The following is a 20,340-nucleotide window of genomic DNA, read 5'->3' as shown; positions in this document are numbered from 1 at the left end:
AAGGTGATCGCAGAGAACAACTAGTGCAGTTCTAAACTGTGTTCCGCGAGACCCTGAGGATTACATAAATAAGTCTAAGTGTTGTACAAATAATATTATAATAATGGTGAACCAACTAAAACTTTCTACATATATTTTTTGACATCTTCATATATACTAAATATGAAAAATGTGCTCAATGTGTTCACCCTCTGCCCGTTCATTACGAATCAGTAACTAGCGAGAGAATTAGTGATACAATCACGCGATATTCTTCGAATCGCTGTCATGTTCGGTTACTATACACCAATCTTTATTAAAATTTAACCATTCAGGAGGTTCTGTATTTAGCTTAATGTAACATAAGAATGTATATCCACAGAGGAAGAAATAACTACATTCACAAACTAAATTCTTTTAGTCTTAGAATAAGAATACCAACATTGTATGACTTTTCCATAGGCAATGATTCAAACCTAACATACATCGTATGTTATATCCAGGGATGTTTTTCATACATTCTATTATTGTACTCGAAGTTCTGAACCGGTCTATGCTAGCCAAAGCACGTACATTTCTCAGACACACTCTATTAGAAACAGATTACACGACTTTACAATAGATTTACCATTTGATCCTGTTCAAATGGGGGGACAAGATGCTCCTTCGATTTTAACTCATCATAAATAAATGGAATATAAAGATATGCAATTTGTAATTCGGAAAATACAATAATTCAATAAAAATTAAACGAATTATAAATATGTAAAAAGAGCAAGAAATTATAAAATTATAAATTACAAAAAATAAATAAAAAAGGAAGCAATGGATAAATGGCAGATTGTTCTGTGGTGACCATTGAATGTGTGGTGATCAATGTTCAGAATATTGATCTGGAAAAAGAGTAGTCTCAAGTATGTGATTTTCAGATGCCAGTCACGTTTCTGGAAATAAATTACAAAAATTTGGGACATTCTGAGGACAGATAAAATCCGGGACAGATAGTTAATGCTGGGAACAGTCCTCGAAAACCGCGACGTCTGGTAACTTAACTTTACAGGCCAGAGAAATATATAAGGTTTCCATCTCTCCTAAATCTGGAATTATTACACTGTAAATATCCCTCGTTCATGAGGGATCATTGTTATTTTTTACAATATTGATACAATAAAATTAAGATTAAATATTATTTATATATTTTCTAGCTAATAAATTAAACAAATTTCATTTTTAGCTTAAGTTTCTTGTTTTGATCCAGAAAAATTTCCAGGATTTAACTACGCATGAAATGGCAGTCTTGGAAATAGATAATATCAATACTATCGGAAACTTGTGGATAGACATTTTGGTGGAAAATAGTGCCTGCAATGGTATGAACACTGGGTTGTCGAATTACCTAATAATAATCAAAGGCATGAGTTTTGATTTGGAAGGAAAGGAGTGAAGTTGCCCTCAGCGTATTCGCCCCACTAAAAATCAAAAGTTCTTGACAGAGGAGTACGGCTCTTACAAGTGATGGCACCTCCACACTATGAATCCCACTTTTGTCATGGTATAATGCAGCCAAATTCAGGGTGAACAGATTCTTCCCCAATTAGATTCCCATCAGATCCGAATACCCGAGTTGCTGGACTCCACAGCACCGAAACTTATCACTGAAGACTATAACACCATTCATCGCGTTAATGGAGGCAGAATGCCACCAAAAATTTCATTATCAACTGTTAATAATATTCATTGATAAAGGTGAAGCATCAGGAACCTAAGAAAGAAGAGAGTTTCAAAACGTTTATCAAATTGCTATAACATAATTATGAAAAAAGACAGGAATTCCCAAAACTAATCATGCACTCAGACCGTTCAATACTGTCCTTGACAGAGAAACCACCTTGGTCTCTCTGTCATGGTCTCGTATCGGATGTTTAAAATCTGACGGGGAGGGATGGTTATAACAATCACCAAAGTAAACAACTAAGGGTTGGTCGTCAATGAGCAGTGATAGAATGGTACATATATCGTGTCCATAAATTGAGTGCATTCTATAGTCGGTTTATTGAAAATTCCGAGTTCCTGGAAAGAAAAGACCATGTAGTCTTAGCTAGAAAAACATTAATTCGATCAAGGTGTAATTATCGCTCGACGATGATCGAACAGAGACCTGTTGCACACGATATGGAAGGACAGCGATAGTAACCGTTATGCTGACTAACTGATCTGTGGGTCATCCCGTACTGAGATTTGTTTGATAGCTCCACATGTGGGCGACCAATGGGCAACCACTCTTGCCATCGTTGTCCTATAGTTCTTGCAACAGCAACATTGCTCACATGAGTAGCGATTTTCACAAAACCCGTCCTCGTTCACCTTCACTCATATGTATATAAAGTCTCCAAAATATAGCAAAAGCATTGTCGTCTCTTAACAAGATATCCTTATTTACACTTAAAACAGCTGTAACAAACACTATGACAAAATCAAAATAAGCAGTTCTTTCGGTTTCAGCGTTACTAAGCCAACTGTTTTGAAAGCTCATCTTTAATGTATTTAGATTACGACAGCATACATGCAAAATTTCAACAATTCCCCTTGATACCATTTGGATGCCACAGATCATCTAGAAATTCTTTCCGGCCAGGTGCTTTCTTGCATGGCTTCAGTTTATACATCTGCGAATGAAATTTTTTTCAACGGGATAGGCCATGTCACAAGGCAAGAATTGTACAGAATTGGTTCCAGGAACGCGAGCGTGAATTCAGCCTATTGTGGTGATCTCTCCAGCCACAGATCTCAGTCCAATTGAGCACCAGTGGTATGAGTTGCAACAACGTGGGAAGCAACTGAGCCAAAATGGACCAGCATCTTTGTAGCACGCTTTCGTCACCTTGTTGTGTCCATGCCACGGCGAATCCAGGGTTAATTCTGTAGGCTAAATGGAAGGCCCCTCGCTATTGGGTACAGGTATTCAATAGTCATTCAGTGCACTTATTACGTATTACTGAATGTGAAGAAAGATGCATTCACTGTAATATTTTCTTCAATTTTTTTTTTAATATATCAAACATCAAATTAAGGGAACCTAAAATAATTACTTTCCACTTGGTGGCACCTGCCACATTGTGATTTGGTCATTCTGGTTGACCAAAGAGAACTGAATGCTAGTTGTTTATAATTTTGCTGCTATACCTTTTGCACTTCGAATTTTCTGTACGTAGTTTTTGTTAATTATAATATGTTTTACATGGTTACATATCCAGACCGGCCGAAGAACACATACAGTTATAGACATAATATACTGGCGCCTCACAGCTTTGGTTGCTTTGCTTTGGCGCTTTATGCGCATTTAAACTAACGACTATCCTAATTTTATAAATATCAGGTAATTTAATTAAAATTTTGAAATTAAAATTAATTACGTAAATCTTGAAATAACATTCTTAATTTAGTCCATGACTATTCCTTAAAAGGGAAATGTTATGGCATCGAAATGTGGAAGCCAATTTTATATCAGCTGTACATAAAACCTCCTTCAATCGGAGGATGACTCCGGGAAATTAGAAATTAGGGCCAAATTTGTCGCATTTTTCTACGGTCCATAGAATATTGGTGATAAGAAGTGTCACTATGGAAACAGAAATTTGATAATTTCTTATTTTATACCAATGTATATTGGCACTTTTGAGTTACACCATTAAGGAAAAGTGCCGAATAATTCCGATAATGATTGCCTCTGAAGGCAAAAAGAAAAGTGACAAGCTAGATAATGAAGTTCAGTATCATCTGTTTTCACTCATGACGAAACAGCTACAACCAGCAGCCAGTTACAAAGACACAATTGTGTCTATTGTTATCCTGTTTTCTCTCTCTCTCTCTCTCACCTTGGGTCAATAACCTTAAGGAAACAGCCGATAAACCCCTTTTGTCGAACCTCAAAATAAAGCTGGCACAACTAAGTCAGTTAAAACAACTGTCATTTTGATTCTAATGGATTACATATCGGAACTTAGTTGGTAGAATGGAACCAGGATACCTGCCATTAATTCTAGGCCACACAATAATTGATTGAATACAGTAGCCATTATTCCTCTGCTTTCAACTTTTCCTGAAAATTTTAGATTCTGTTTCGAATCATTTAAAAAATGAACTATCTAACAGGAAATTAATATAACTTATAGCACAAACAAAAAAATAAATAAAACCAGTATTCATGAAACCATGGATTATTAATTAAAAATGAACTCGGATTTTTAAACATTAATTCAAATTATTTTAACGAATTTCAAGTTTGTTTGAATATAACTTTAAAGAAAATTTAATATTTAAAGTATAAACTTTAAGTTTAAAAAAAATCAAATTTTAAAAACAATTTAAATTTAAAACAATTCAAGAAATTTAAATTTAAACAATTCAAACAATTTAAATTTAAAATTAAAATATATTTTTTCAAATTTGAAACCAATTTAAATTTTAATTTTAATTGCTTTAAAAAATTGTCTTAAATTGTCAATTTTCTTTAAAAAATTGTTTTAAAAGTAACGTTTGAACTCATTTTTAAAGAATAATTTTCATTAATTAACACTTTTAAAATAAGTTTCGTTTAACAATTCAATTTTTTAGAACTTTAAAAATTCAAGAACCTATTTAGTTTAAATTATGCAGTCGAATACATTTTCAAGTGACCTCTTCTCTTTTCTAAAATTCTCATAAATCAAAGTATTAGCCCAATTTCTCCCTACCTTACTACGTACCACAAAAGACATGAATACTAGAGTGGGCAAAATAAAACAGTAAAGGGAAATACGCCCGTGAAAACGAGATACGCCCAACACGCCATGCTTACAGAATTACCGTAACAAGCAGTTATCTGTATACAATTATTTTCTTTGGTTTTTTTTTTTTTTTTTCCTGGCATTCAATAAAAAGGATGACCCAAAAATAATGAAGCTTCTGTATGTCCCTGTATTTCCTTGTCATGCTCTGGTAAATTCGCGTCTGCTGTTAAATGATTGAAGGTGGAGTTTTAGGTTTCATGATTAACATGTATGAATTGAATGCTCATACATTAAACAGATACTTTTTTTTATTTCGATTTTTTTTTTTGGTTTCGTTTTTGGAAACAAAGTACAGTACACACACACACACACACACACACACATATATATATATATATATATATATATATATATATATGAGAGTTTGCATCTTGAACGTTTTTTACAGAACTAAGAAAATTAATTATAAAACTCCATCAGGTGGTGTGCTTTGCAAGTTCAACTATTTTTTGGAGTGTGTCATGTCTGATATAACGTTATTAATGATGCGTGCTTTCAGGGCCTCCTAATGTAATAAACATTAGGCTTTGGTTTGGTTTTGATTTTACTAGCGCAAAAACGACTGTGGTTATACTGCGCCACAATTAGACCTCCTGCATTTCAGACAACAGAGTGAAACGCATGTTCTAAGCTGTCTAAGCCTCTAAACCAAACTCGAATCTCCTGACAAGTGTGACGTATTACATTGAAGACATGATGTCACTTTTCTGAGCATTTAGGAGTACTTATTAGCCCACTATTTGCTCCTTAGCTTAGAAGAACCATAAAATGGGACAAAAAATTACCATCCCCGAAGAGTAAAAGTGCTTACCAAATGACACCAGCGCTTCCGTGATCAGACAGAAATTGTAAGATCAATGGTTTCAAGGACGGTGCTGGATTTATGGTACATATTTCCGACACCTTACCAAACAGCTCAAGTTACTTTCCCTTAGTTCAATGGGAAACTACATTCAAATCAGCCTGGAAAATACAGGAACTTGAGCCCGTTTGAATCTGGGTTATCTGTGAAGTCAGGTCAACAAACACATCTGGGTTTGTTGGTCAACGTTTAGTAGACTTCTCTAAAGATTTTCTCAGTTAGGGAGCATACTTGTGTCAGGCTAGTTCTTGGATTTGTGCGACCGGGTGCAAAATAACTAGGAGATGGCGATTGATAGTCAAAGGATTTTATTTTATTAAAAACAATAAAAAATAAGATATTTTGTTATCATTACAAGAAAATGTTAAGGTGGTCATTGCCTAATACAAGTTTAAACACATCGATTATTAATCATGACATCCGGATGTCAACAGCAATGAGGCAGGTGTATAATGATTGCATTTGTTGCATAAACTGTCGATAACAAAATGTCGTTTTTGTTATCAAATATCAGCAAACCAGTTGATAATATTTTTCGATTTTAACACAATAATTATCACCTTAGATATCAAAGTTTGAAAACGTAAAATAAAATGCAATTCCTTTCGTATATAGTCATGTTTTCATCATGAAAAAAAAATTAGACATTATAATCAACGCGAAATGCTTAATGGATAACGCTCGATAGTGTTTTATGTTTAAGCATAAAAACTGAGATTTAAACTGAATATGCTTTGAAATGTGTGATGACCCACACAGATTAAACATTATTTCTGCCCCAGATTTGTCGTCCGAGATCATCTCCCAGAAGAATAATGAGTTAATCTGAGGCGGGATCAATAAGTTCGGGACTGACTTTGAACTTGACGCAAATTCACTGAGCAGTGAATTTGCATCAAATTTTATTTTAATTTAGGGAAAATTGCAAAAGAAACCAACTTAATGGTAAAACATCTTTCGGAGTAAATGATATGTATTTTTCGAAGACTTTTCAGTGATCCTCAACGTTCAAAGAGGGCTCCTGGTCAGTCGAAGATGATCCTCGCTGTGGCTGTCCATCAACTTCAAAAACCAATGATTCGATCGCTCGTGTTCGTGATATGATCAGGAATGATCTATATATTTAACTACGATTCTGTAAGTTTCTAGTGAAAGTAATATTTCTTAACGACATGTCAGTCAATTTTAACATAAGATTTGGGAATTCCACAGGTTCCAGCCAAGTTTGTGCTTCACATCCACACTAATGATCAGAGATCAACAAGTTCTTTCATGCCAGGATGTTTGACAATGTGCTCCTGCTTAATGCACTTTGTTTCTTTCATGATTACTAGACATGAATCATGGGTGTATGGCTATAAGAAAACAACAGCCAGGTCTTCTCAAACGGCAAAAAAGCAAGGCAATCTCGATCATACGTGAAGACCATGCTTATCGTATTTTTTACTAACAGGGCACTGTTTATTATGAATTTGACTAGAAAGGAAGTTATTGAGATCACAAAAAAAAAAAAACAATTTCCCAAATATTAGTTCAGTCCCCGAACTTTTTGACCACACCCTCGTAAACTTCAGTTTTTTCTTATATATAGTTTCAAAACTACAGCCTAAGTCACCTTAATATTTTTCGAGAAGAAAAAATCGTTTCTACGCTACCGAAAGAAACTTTATATTACTCTAATAAGAACGTAATTATACCTTAAAATAATTAGTATAGCTAAGTCATGGGGACATCGTTAAATTTGAATTTAAAATAACTCCATACAAAACATAAATTCTCTTGGAAGATGAAAATATTTATGACCACATTGGATATTGTCAAGAGACTTTCTTATACACAATTCCTACAAATTCATGTTTTTATTTCTCGATAAACATTTGATTCTCGCTTAAATATGATTTAAACTGTGCACAGAATTAATACAATATTAATTCATATTATTTTATTATGTAGTATAATAAAAATATAATAATTTTACAACTATAGTATTTTATTTAATTAAAATAGATATATATATATATATATATCATCTATGGTTAATTTCGCTTACCGTATTTACTCGCATATTTGACTCCCTGATTTTGTCACTTTCAGAATCCATAGTATTGAGTAGAAAAATATGCAGATAACATCTTTATCTCTTGTTGCAGGGTGACTACAAAATTCGGACACTAGTAAATGACAGTTTTCCACTTGCGTGGATTACTTTTATATGGAATACCTGACGTACGCTAATCCAGATGGGGAACAATCAGGGTGGTAAATACCCGAAGTGCGTTTATTGGTCAGCATTTACGTCATTGCCATTAAGATACGTGAAACAGCGTGAGCAAGTTCAAATATGTGATAGCGAAAGTATTTTGTGAGGAAAATTACAGAGCAAAGTATATTTTCCTTAAGTTTATTCTGAAAAAGACTGCTATTATCTGAAACAAACTCTCGACTATTGAAACTGGAACAAAAGGAAGTCTGACCAAAATAATAAAAGAGAATAAGAAATAAAATTCTTTGTATTATTTCAAATAAATGGCGCTCCGTGACAGTAACTGTTAGTTCGGGGAAAAGAAGGATCCATTTAATTGTCACTTACATGAAATGTTTATGGGGTTGGTGGGGGGGAACGTTAGCAACTTATTTGAAAAAAGATATATTTTTAATATCGATTGTGGTCCCTATGGACTGCAATAACCTTAATGTTCTCGGGGACACTTTCTACAAGTTTTTGGTAGGTTGAAGACTAGTTTAGTTGGTTGTTGTAAGATTTTATGCGCGTCAGCAACTTAGGCCATATTTCAGCTTATAATATAGCTTTAAATTGCTTGTGTTCTGTGGTCGATTCGTTGTTTGCTGAACGAAGAACCAGAGTTTCCAGGAGTAAAAACCATGATAACTTCGCCTGAGATCATCTAACTCAGCCATGTTGTGAAAAGGCCCATAAAAATTCCTCGCGTCATTGACGGGATTATAACTCAGGTCTTTTCCAACCAGTGTGCAGAGGACGTGATTATACCAACTGTGCTATCCACGAGGGTTGTTGAGACTGGACCTTGTTCTGTTTACTCCCAAAGGTTACTCCAGTGGCGTCATTAATGCGAGGAAATTTGTGTGGTTTTTCCACAACATGTAAATTTAGTCTGTCTCGCGAGAGGGAAGTTGGTTTTTGATCCGAAAAGCAGCAAACCGACCGAATAATACACGCGTTTACAGACTTAATATGCATATGCCTCATGACCTTAGATGTTTTGGCGCTTAACACATCACGTGTTCCGGAGCATCTCAAAGGTGTTCACTTGGATTCAAATCTGGGCTGGAAATGACAAGTTAGCCACATTTAGTGGCGAACTTGTCATTTCCAGCTCGTATTTCCAATCGTATTTACTCATACGATCCTTCCAAAGAACTTCTTTTAAGTGGTAGTTCCTTGGAAGACTCAACTATTAAGAATGTCTTGAGGAACAGACGAATTTGACGTTTCATTGACAACCAGTGAGCCAACTCCAAACCACATAAAACTGCCCCAACTTCATTGTTGTTACAGTACAGTCTTATTGAAACCGCTCTTTCGGTACATGTCATAGATATCTCCCAGCAATGCAGATCACAGTCTGGTCATCAAATAACCAGAATGTGATGTGCATTGTTGGAAGAGAGCTTCCACTAACGAGAAGCTGAGTGATCATGGTGATCTGTTCCACGAAGTGTTTTTCTGATTATTGTTGGTCCTCCACTTATCTCAATTCCTTTAAATCCTACTTTTTAACCGGTGCGTCAATTTGTCATGTGGCCACAGGAATTCACCTTACTCTCAAAAAGAGGTGTCGCAATAATTGTTGGAGGATAATATAGAAAATAGTACTCTGTAAGAGTATTTTGTCAGTCTTTATATTACTTATATTAGGTTGCCATGGCAAGGAATAAACTTGATTTTAAGTGGAGTCAAAGTAAATTTTTAAATGCGTAAAAATTTTTAAATATGTTCAAGGGCATCTCATAATTTCTCTTTGGGATTGCGATCCAGTGAGTTGGAAGGCGAAACCATTGTATCATTGTTCTAAGAATTTGTTCGCCATGCAGGAATGAACAGCAGTTCCAGCTCCTGTCATGAGCTTTTGCCATACAATTCTACCATATAATTCCATCTAAAAGTCTTGCGCCATCTAAATAACCAACAGTATACGAATCTATTGTTTTGTGGGCTGGAAACTCATATAGCTCCTGGTATGCCTATTTCTGCACATATTTATGAATCTAGACGTAATATGCCTTCAAGATGGCTGCCTTTGATATTCTGTTAATTGCCTTGGTTGCAAAATCCCTGAAACAAACAGCCATACAACAACAGTTCATCCGACCTCTGCAACTAGGTAATTTCTTTCTCTCTTTTAGTTCTTTCCTATCTTGAAATGGCATGTACCTGCAGTCCACGAACTTCCTTTCATTAATCAATGCCTGAAGTATTCCATGTGACATCACCTGTTAGTCCTGTTTTGTTCTACAATGACGCATGCATCCTCTGACAAATGTTCCTAATATTTTGGCCAACGTATATATATACATTCAAAGTTGAAAATCTAATAAAATAAAATATATAAGGTATGAGTACCTAATAAAATGGAGGACAATCAGCGTATATTTATAGCCTTTTTTTATTCTCAGATATATTTTATTTAATTTTTGTTAGCAGCTTCCACCATTCATCATCAACGGTTTCATATACAGTATAATAAAATTTTATACGCTCGGTGGACAAATTATTAGGAACACAGCCCTAGTTCTGTGTAGAAGTTCTCCAGAAAACACGTGATTTACCTTAGTACGAATTAATTAACCATTATATAAAACCTTCACAGAATCAATTATGATAATGTCAAATGGATACTATACACAGTACAGAAAAATGTGAGCAGGTAGGTGATACATCCGTACACGTACAGAATAAATGAGATTATGCTATTTGAGGGGGAGGGGGGAAAAGGAGATTTATATACACGAGTTGATTTGAAGAGAGTAAAGGGCTTACTTGCTGTATTACTGAAGGGAAGGAAAGGATCTAGGAACTGAACCGAGTTATTTCTGGATTTTTCGCCCCGTGCTGAGTTAGTCGGTCTTGTGAGAGCTGTAGGACTTTTCTGCTGAGAGCCTTCAGCTTTTCATCCCCTGTTTAGAGGATGTAAAGACAGTTGAAGCCATGAGGCATCGAGATATTGTGTACTCTTTCTTGTGGTGGGGACCATGGAACCCTCACACACTTTATCATTCCGCCCTCACGAGAGTTGAACCTTTAACATGGGGTGTTGAAAACTGTCATACCCACTACACTAGCCTCGAGGGCTACTGCAAGCAGACGAACCGACCTTTACAATACAATTATAGGTAAACCTAAAATTGTGTAATATTTATTTAGCTAAATGTTGTGGTTATTTTTTATGGCAATCCCAAATGCATAACGCTGTTGGACATCTGTAAGTTGTATTATTTTTTGCAAAATACAGTGTGGTCCAAAATAAAGTTGCCCGAAGTAAATATAACTTTTTATTAATCATAATTGATTACAACATCTTTGCGTTTTATCGCAGGATTTGTGAAAGGTGAGAGCCTCCGGGTTCAAGATTTTTTCCATAGATCTTGTAGAGTTCTTGGTGGGGGAATAAGAAAACACACTTTCTCCTAGTTCCCAATAAGGCGCACTAGATACCTGCTATCACCTTTCAGGAAATTTTATTCTGGTACATACTGTACATATGAAAGAAAGCTCTTATGGGGAAAGCGTGAAATCGTAGGACTCCTCCAGAACTAGTTGGTGGACCTTCTTCTTCTTCTTCTTCTTCTTCTTCTTCTTCTTCTTCTTTGGTCCTTAGCTGGCAGCTGGGGGAGGCGGTTGGCCACGCAACCAGTATGCTGCTGTAGGTGCCGCAGGGTTTCGGACTTGCTCTGTGATGTTCTTCCATACCTTACGATCCATGGCGTCAGTCCTGGCCTGGTTAAGGTCGAGACGTCGGCTCTTCAAGTCATTTTCCACTTGCTTGGCTCACGTTTTCCTAGGCGCGGTCCGTTGGATGCTCCATTGGGTGGGTCGTTGTCTCCAAAGGAGGGTGGATGGTATTCTGTTCGTGCCCATTCTGCATACGTGGCCAAACCATCTTAGCCTTCGCTTCTGGATTTGGTCGGCAATGGTTGGTTGCTGTTGGCATCTGGCGCGGATGGTATCATTAGTGATGCGGTCGCGAAGAGAGATGCCCAAGATCTGCCGCAGGCATCGCATTTGGAATACCTCAAGTTCCTTCTTAAGAGTAGAAGAGTAGTCCCCTGTAGATACGAGCTCCCCACCATGCGGATTGTGACCAGATATTCGCATCGAGAGCGAAGAGGAAGCATCTTTATACACGAACGTGGATAATTTTGAACAGTTAGTTTGGAAGATTCTGGAATCGAACTACGCTTAGGATTTGAAGATTTAAATTCTCGACCTGGAAGCAGACAAACCAACCTTTAGAATACAACTATCGGCCAACAATGTAACTGCGCAATTTTATTCACTTAAAAGCTTATTTATTATGATATTTAATACTCTCCAATTTAGATGAGTTGAGGTTACGAGGAAAGAATAAAACTCATATTGGACAAAAAATAAATAAATAAATAAAAAAGGTAAACGAGTGAATAATTATTCTAACAATATATTCGCATCCAAGTCTAAAGAAGGCAGACACTGGAAATATCGTTCGGAGATGCACCTTAAGTAAAAAAAGAAGAAATCTTAATGCTTGAGCTTGCCATTACATGAGTCACACACCAGTTTACACTAGAACATCGCTACCTCTTTGATAATCACCAAGATAACTTTAAATCAAGATAAGAAATGAACTTACCTCCTTCACGTTGTCTGTGGCCTGTTTTGGAGAACACCCGTCTATCCGATGAGACGCCGTTATGTACCACGTGTTTTCCTTTCCACCCACACTGCCTTCACCCTCTCCGTAGCTCGCACAGGTAGCCTTCACCACAACCTTACCGATAAGCCACCATGGTAACACATGTTTCAGTTATGTGTGATAGGAACGGACGAAATCATCTCAGTATACGTCATTGTCACGTGCAGGCCAACGCTCCCTCTAATCACCACCAGGGAGACCATGACCGGCTTTGCCTATCGACTGTCTTAACCTTGATGCTATTTGTTCCGTTACCATAACAACCAGTCATGCGCATCGGGTCGCTGTTACGGTTCTTATGCGATGGTCTTTTTTTTTCTTCTTCTTGTTGGCTTCTTTTTTTTTTTATTTATTTATTTTTCTTTTTTAATCGCCTTTTATTGTACCTGCCGAGAGTCTAAGCCTAATAGGTCGGCGGCGCATTGGTGTCAGTCACGGAATCGTAGGTTAAGCTGCAATGCTTACAACTGTCCTGTTGTCGCCAATGGAACGAAAGGTGTTGGTGGCGACCCATGGATACAAGCAGGCCTAAACTGCACGGTTCATTTGCAGATTCGCACTATAGATTATGTATGCCATCCTTGTCCGTTAAAATGGCCACCAGTTTTCGCAGACGAGTAATGGACAAGTGGTCAGCCGTATGTCGTCTGCCAGTGGTCCATATACAGACAGGTGCGAGTTAAGTCCAATTTAATATTAGGGTAGGACAATACAAATACAACGGTTATCAACTACTCGAAACAACTGAAGCAACTAAATCCGTTTACCCAATGTGTTAAAAGACAGTTGAGTGACAGGGGGTAAAGAGGAATGTCATCAGGTTTTTATCCACTTGTGTCTGCCAAGGAATTTTAAGATGTTTGTATTAAGTAACACTCCAAAGTCATGAAGATGTCATCAAACTCTGCGCCAAAGTATTTCTCGTGGGCATTTTCCGAAAACTATGTAGCTTCAGGGATTTAATAGAAGCGAATAGAGAGACTGCTTCTGGTCAATGGTGCGCACCATTGCCCAAGCAAAGGCGGGGTTTGTAGCTTTTTGAAACACCATGATACTCCTTGCGATTTCAAGACGTGTGTTTGAAGTGAGTGTAGGTGTCGAGACTTCCATTTTCAGGATGCTTGCAACTGTTCTCTTTGCTATGAAGCGTCGCTTTATCAAAATCCTGCCTTCAAATAATTAGGTCAACTGCCTCGTCTTCAATAGGACTACATCAATGATTCGAATGCCTCCCTTTCTGTATCAGCGACGCGAGATATTCGACTTTTGGGTATTAAAGTTACCCAGTTATTCTATCCTATTAAACATTGTTGATAGTAATGTTTCTATATGAAATTCAGGAACACTTTATAAATTTTATGTTACTCTCCGAACACTATTTAATCTCTTGCACAAGACTGTTGAAGGATACCACCTCCATTTTTGTAAAGTCACTGAATGTTAAAGAAGTAGCTATACAGAAGTGAACAAGGTGTTCTCTTCTATTACAGCTCTTAAAAAACCTAGTAAACTATTGATAGAAACTGAAACTATAAAAAGATCTTAAATCCACTTTGAGGCGACTGGTCGTCTAAGGATCCAGGGACGTATTCAGGGGTGAGCAGAGAGGGCATATGCCCCCTTAACCAAAAATTTGAAATTAAAGAAACAGAACGCAGGCGACATTCTCAAAATCCTGGTCGCCATGCCCCCCCTCCCCTTTACGATGATACCTGGATACTCCAATGTAAGGATCCCACAACTTCTGCAACATACTGTCTAGGGACTTCATTAAGAAACACACAATGGTTTTATGTTGGATTAAGTTTCTCTGTCTTATCAGCACTCTGGAATCCTTATTTCATCTACGAAAAATCTCAAAAACACTTGATGAAGTTCATCTGTACCTGGAATGGGATATCTATCATCACTTCGAACATATTGTACTATTTCGATTTTTAATAAACATCTGTTTCAATGGAAGATTACGCCACACATGTACGTTTATAAATCAGTTTGGTAACTGCTCAATTACAAAATTAATTATCCAGTCGTTTTAGAACTAATTTGAATCAATGGCCAGCAACTTGAATGAATCTTCAACTCTTTCTTCGGGTTTTAGCAGTATTTTTAGAATGAACACTGAAACAGTAAGGTTACAAGACATCACAATATCATAACTGCTTTTCTGGGAAGAAAAACCTGCCATTTTACAGAAGAAACCTCATGAAATTCTCGTTCAAAACCAGCTAACTAAGCCACACTTTGGAAAGAAAGTCTATAAGGAAAGAAATGGCAGTTCCTCCTAACTCGATGGAAACCGAACTTTCCGCTCTGAGAGACAGCCTGAAATCCCGGTGAACAAAGCAGCAACTAGAGATGACAAAGTTATGGAAAAAATTATCATTTTGAAGTAAAATTAAAAGTTGAAGTATATCTGTTATACAAAAGTTTCTCCCGTCTCTGAACCATCTAAATTTGGGTGCTTGCATTAACAGGGGCAAACGCACGTGAAAATCTACATGCTGCCACTGAGCGCTGTTGTGTGGATGCCGTGAAAACAATTTACTTGTAAACTCTTTCAACCGTATACCTCTTTCGCAGTTTATAAAGCTTTGACATTATTATTTATACACTGCTCCAACAAAATTAACAGAACAAAATGTTTTTCATGAATATTTCATCATTCACATATAATAGGAATAGGAATGTCTGATATAATAGGAATCCTGGCATATTTCCAACCGGACTGTTGTGAAAAGGCTCAATTCAAATCGGCTGTACGCAAGAAAGCCAGTGGTTTGTATCCCATTAACCTCAAGCCATCGCAAAGCTCGTCGAAACTGGTGCCATGAACATGTGACTTGGAACCCTGACAAATGGGGTACAAATCTGTTCTCTGATGAGTCTCTTTTTAGCCTACAAACGAATTGTAGACGTTATGTCATCTGGCGTCAACGAGGAATGCAGTACGATCCCTCCAACATCAGAGAAAAGGTCACTTACGGTGGAGGCTTGTTCTTGTTATCAGGTTTTAGGTGCATCGGCGATTAAGGCCATGTTGCTCCTTGTATATTGTCTGTCTGTAAATTGCTTTTGTTCTGAGGTCGATTTCCTGTTTGTTAAACGAAAAACCCGAGTTTCCGGGAGAGAAAAAAAAACCATGCTACTCTCGCCTAAGACCAACTAACTCAGCCACGTTGTGAAAAAGACCCATAAAATTCCTCTCGTCATCGACAGGTCTCGAACGCTGGTCTTTTCCACCCGGTGTGGGGAGGAGGACGGCGATCCTACCAACTGTGCTACCCACACGGTGGCAGTGTTCTCGTGTGTGGAACGGAATAATGATCGCCACCCGCATCCTTCTTTATGTTTTTGATAGGGGTATCTACCGTAACTGCACAGAGGTACCGAGAACAGATCCTCGAACTCTATGTGTGACTTTTTTAGAAGTATGTTTAGCCCACATTTTCTTTTCATGCACGACAACGCCACTGCACATAGAGCTCAAGTGGTGGAGGAATATCTTGAAACTGAAGGTATCCAACGACTGGCGTGGCCAGTACGATCACCAGACTTAAATCCGATCAACCATGTGTTAGGCATCGCATAGCACATCGACAGCCAACTCCTCGGTCACTTGGTGCGCCTGAGCTGGTAGAAGAATGGAATTTGTTGCCACAGAATCTTATAGACACCCTTATATCGAGCATGGGTCACGGCTGTCAGGCCTGTTTAGCCGTTGGAAGGGATCATACCCAGTACTGATGTCATGTGACCATATTTTCGAGCATCTTATGTCGACCTCTGCAATATGACCTTTTTTGATAATTCTTATGCAACCCCTATAACTGTCCTTTATTCCTGTTCGAAGTTTTTCGCTGTCTCTTCGTTTCATCATATGGAACGATCACTAAACTTACTACACCACCATACCAACTTTTGTCCTGCTTCATGGCAAGCTGCACGAGTTAAACTACATTTTCTACGTGTCATGTTAATTTTGTCGAGCAATGTACTTTGAAATCTAAAAGAATAATTATTAGGTAATGTTTTCGATTTGATTTGCATTTTTACATGTTTTTAAATTTTGGCATAAACATTTAAATTTATTTAATTTCTTTAAAGAAAAATAAATTTCAATTTTTATATATTTAAAATCTGCAAAATAAAATATACTTTATAATATAATAGAATTTAAAAAAACTACTCGAATTAGAAACTACTCGAATAGAATTTAAAAAAACTACTACTCTTTAGTCAGTCAATAAATTTAGCCATGTTTATCATTCCAATCATTTTTTTTATAAAATGCTCTATTCCTAGAAATATCAAGGTGGAAGTTATAGCCGTTCTGCTATTTCTTTATGGTTCAGTGAAGTTCAACCCACGCATTTAATACTGATAAATTGAAATTATAAACCTCATTTCACTCTATAAAAACAGTCTTTAAACAAGTAATGCGATCAAAACGATCATAACAATTCCGTTAAATATATTAAACTTAGTATTTTTTTATTTAAAGACAGATTTTAGTCGTTTTTGATCATGAAAATGACTCAAATAATAATAAAATCTCAGAAATCACATTAAATAAAATCTACTCATAGAGGGCGTCATTTTTAGATCGAGTTGGAAATTTCACGTGAGTAAAATAATATATAATAAAATATAATAAATAATATCACCTCATAGAGGGCGTTATTATTATTTTTTTTTTAACCTTAGGTTGAGTCAAAAACTTCGTCTGCTCACGTTATTAATTTATTATGAAGGCATTACAGGTATAAAATAGAAAATCAGGCTTCGATCTGAATTTTGATCTTGGCATAAGTTCTCTTCATTGACAGCTCACAGAACGAACCTTCACTATTCTGCCTGCTCTTGAGGAAATGGTTGTGGTTGTTTAGAATCAGTACTAAGGCAGTTAAGGCAATGAAGCATACAATGTTTTTAAATTATATGTATTCTATGGTCGGTTTTTTTATGTTTTGAGGAATGAAAAACTTTCCAGAAATAAAAAAAAAAAAAAAAAAAAGACATTCATCCATCTCCCGAGACATTTCCAACGATACTTTTTCACTCTATAGAAAAGTAATGATGATAAACTCTTGGTTGTTGTAGGGTGTGAGTCGCATCAACGACTTAGACCATCATCATCATCATCAGCCATTTTCAATCCACTGCAGGATGAAGGCCTCTCCAACAACTTTCCAGTTCCTTCTGTTCTGTGCAATGGCCATCCATTTACTACCCACAAACTGATGAATTTCATCTATCCATCTCCGCCGTTGTCTTCCAGGTTTTCTTCTAGCTCCTCTTGGGTACCATTCTGTTATTTTCTTAGTCCATCTGTCATCATGTCTTCGAGCTATGTGTCCTGCCCAAGATCATTTTAATTCTTTAGTTTTCATAAGAATGTCCTTTACTTGAGTTTGTTGCCTAATCCATGTGTTTCTCTTCTTATCTAACAGTCTGATTCCCAGTATAATTCGTTCCATTCTTCGCTGTGTAGTTCACAGCTTCTCTTCCATTCTTTTGGTGAGTGCCCAAGTTTCACTTCCATAAGTCATGGTGGGGAGTATACATTGGTTCATTATTTACGTTTCAGACAAACTGGGATATTGCTCTTCAGTATGTGACTATATTTCCTGAATGCTATCCATCCAAAATTTATTCTTCTCTTGACTTCCAGCCATTTATCATTATTACAGCTAATAACTTGTCCCAGATAAGTATATGACTCCACCTTTTCAATTACTGCTCCTTCAATCATTATTTCCCTTTCTGTGGCATACTTGTTCATCATTACTTTTGTTTTAGCCATATTCATCTTTAGTCCAAAAGATGAATATGGCTAATATGGCTGTGCATAACTGATTAAGATTTTCCTCTAATTCTTTGGAATCGTGGCTTATGACCACAATGTCATCTGCAAATCGTAAATGGTTTAGGTACTCTCCATTCACATTGACTCCTTTCTGCGACCAGTCTAATCTTCTGAAAGCTTCCTCAAGGGCAGCAGTAAACAGCTTCGGAGATATTGTGTCTCCTTGTCGAACTCCTTTCTTGATTTTAAATTTCCTACTGTCTTTGTCTAATCTAATAAAGGAGGTAGCGTTCTCATATATTTTCTTCAAAATCATAATATATGGGATATCTTTGCCTTGTCTTTCCAGTGCCCAAAACATTGCCTTATGCTGTATGGAGTCAAATGCCTTTTCATAATCCACAAATGCCAGGCATAATGGTGTTTTATATTCATTTTCTTTCTCCATTAGCTGTGATATTACGTGAAGGTGATCCATAGTTGAGAATCCTGTCCTAAAGCCAGCTTGCTCTTTCGGTTGATTCTCATCAAGTATTCTTTCTAATCTGTTAGTAATGACCCTTGTGAACAACTTGTAGATGTGGGATAACAAGCTAATTGGTCTATAATTTCCAATTTCTGATTTATCTCCTTTCTTATGCAGCAAAACTATGATTGCATTATTCCACTGCTTAGGCGTCACACCTTTTCTAATGCACTTTGTGAAGAGCCTTGCCAGTTTTTGTGTTATGTCTCTTCCGCCCAATTTTAACAACTCTAAAGTAACTTCATCTTCCCCCGGGGCTTTCTGATTCTTCATTTTCTTCACTGCATGTTCTGCCTCATCAGGAAGAATATCGGGTATGTCGTATGTGTTGCTAATTTGCGATCCATCTTCCCCACTGCTGGCATCATTCCCTCGCTCCTTGTATAATTCTCTATAGTAGTCTTCTGCTATTTGAATTATGTCTTCTCTGCTATTTATAAGTACACCATCGCTATTCTTCAGTTTCCATATGGCGCCTATATAATCTGTCTGTAAAGTGCGTTGGTTCTGTGGTCGATTTGCTGTTTGGTGGACGAAAAACCAGTTTCCCGGAAGAAAAACCATGGACCCTCTCTTGAGACCGACTAATTCAGCCACCTTATGAAAAGACCCATAAAAATTCCTATCTTCATTGACGGAATTCAAACTGAGGTTTTTCCACCCGGAAAGGAGAGGACGGTAGTTATACCAACTGTGCTAACAACGAGGACCACACGCCCTTCTAGCCAAATGAAGCCAGAAAAATAGCATATACACAAAATATGATTCATATATGCCTATTTTTAGTTAAAACTGGTACTACTAACAGCTAAATTAACCATGGATGAATCTAGGACTAGCACACAATGACTTTTCTTTTGTTTCATTTAATTCTTTTAAAAATTAACAAAATGCTATTATTTACATGTGACCTTTAAGCTCCTAGTATTATCAAGTTCAGAGTACTGAATAATTAATACTACTCTATTATTAGAAGAAATATTCTCAGAACAAAAGAAGGTAAGTTTAACATAATTTTGCGTGAAGCAGCTCTAATTTAAAAAATACAGCTATGATCATTGCATGTATTACTAAAGTGAAGGTGATCCCCAACAAGTACTCTTCAAAAAGTTCTTATTCAACTCCGAGTTGAATAAGAAATAGAAAAGTGAAACGTCTATGATCAAAAATGATGCAGGGGGAAAACAATATGGGCCATCCCCTTCCCCAAACAAACTTAAAACATATTTCTTACTGACCTAAAACTAGAGTAAACAGTAACACTGCTTTTAAACTACAAGTATGGCAATATTTCTTAAATAAAATATACTGTAGCAAGAATCCATGCACAAAAGTGCTTATAAGAACTCCTAATCATTGCAAGGAAAGTTTACGCCACTGATTTATCTAGGCATCCGTACAAA

The 20,340-nt window shown here is 36.7% G+C and overlaps 1 protein-coding gene across 3 annotated transcripts in view; it reads right to left on the bottom strand.

Annotated features, from left to right (window-relative positions):
• Nucleotides 1–20,340, bottom strand: part of f (espin protein forked) — a 219,842-nt gene that overhangs the window by 163,554 nt on the left and 35,948 nt on the right. Inside the window, exon 1 of one of the 3 annotated variants that reach the window (XM_090371960.1) lies at nucleotides 12,540–12,662. The exons of the other annotated variants lie outside the window; for them this stretch is intronic. The gene's annotated coding sequence lies outside the window, so the exon portion shown is untranslated. Of the gene's footprint in view, nucleotides 1–12,539; nucleotides 12,663–20,340 lie in introns of those variants that run through there. 3 annotated transcript variants of the gene reach the window in all.

Source organism: Mastigoproctus giganteus, chromosome 1 (assembly GCF_048544385.1).
Source record: "Mastigoproctus giganteus isolate SK-2022 chromosome 1, ASM4854438v1, whole genome shotgun sequence".
Classification (NCBI taxonomy): Eukaryota; Metazoa; Arthropoda; class Arachnida; order Uropygi; family Thelyphonidae; genus Mastigoproctus; species Mastigoproctus giganteus.
This window is presented reverse-complemented; position numbering and strand designations above follow the sequence as displayed.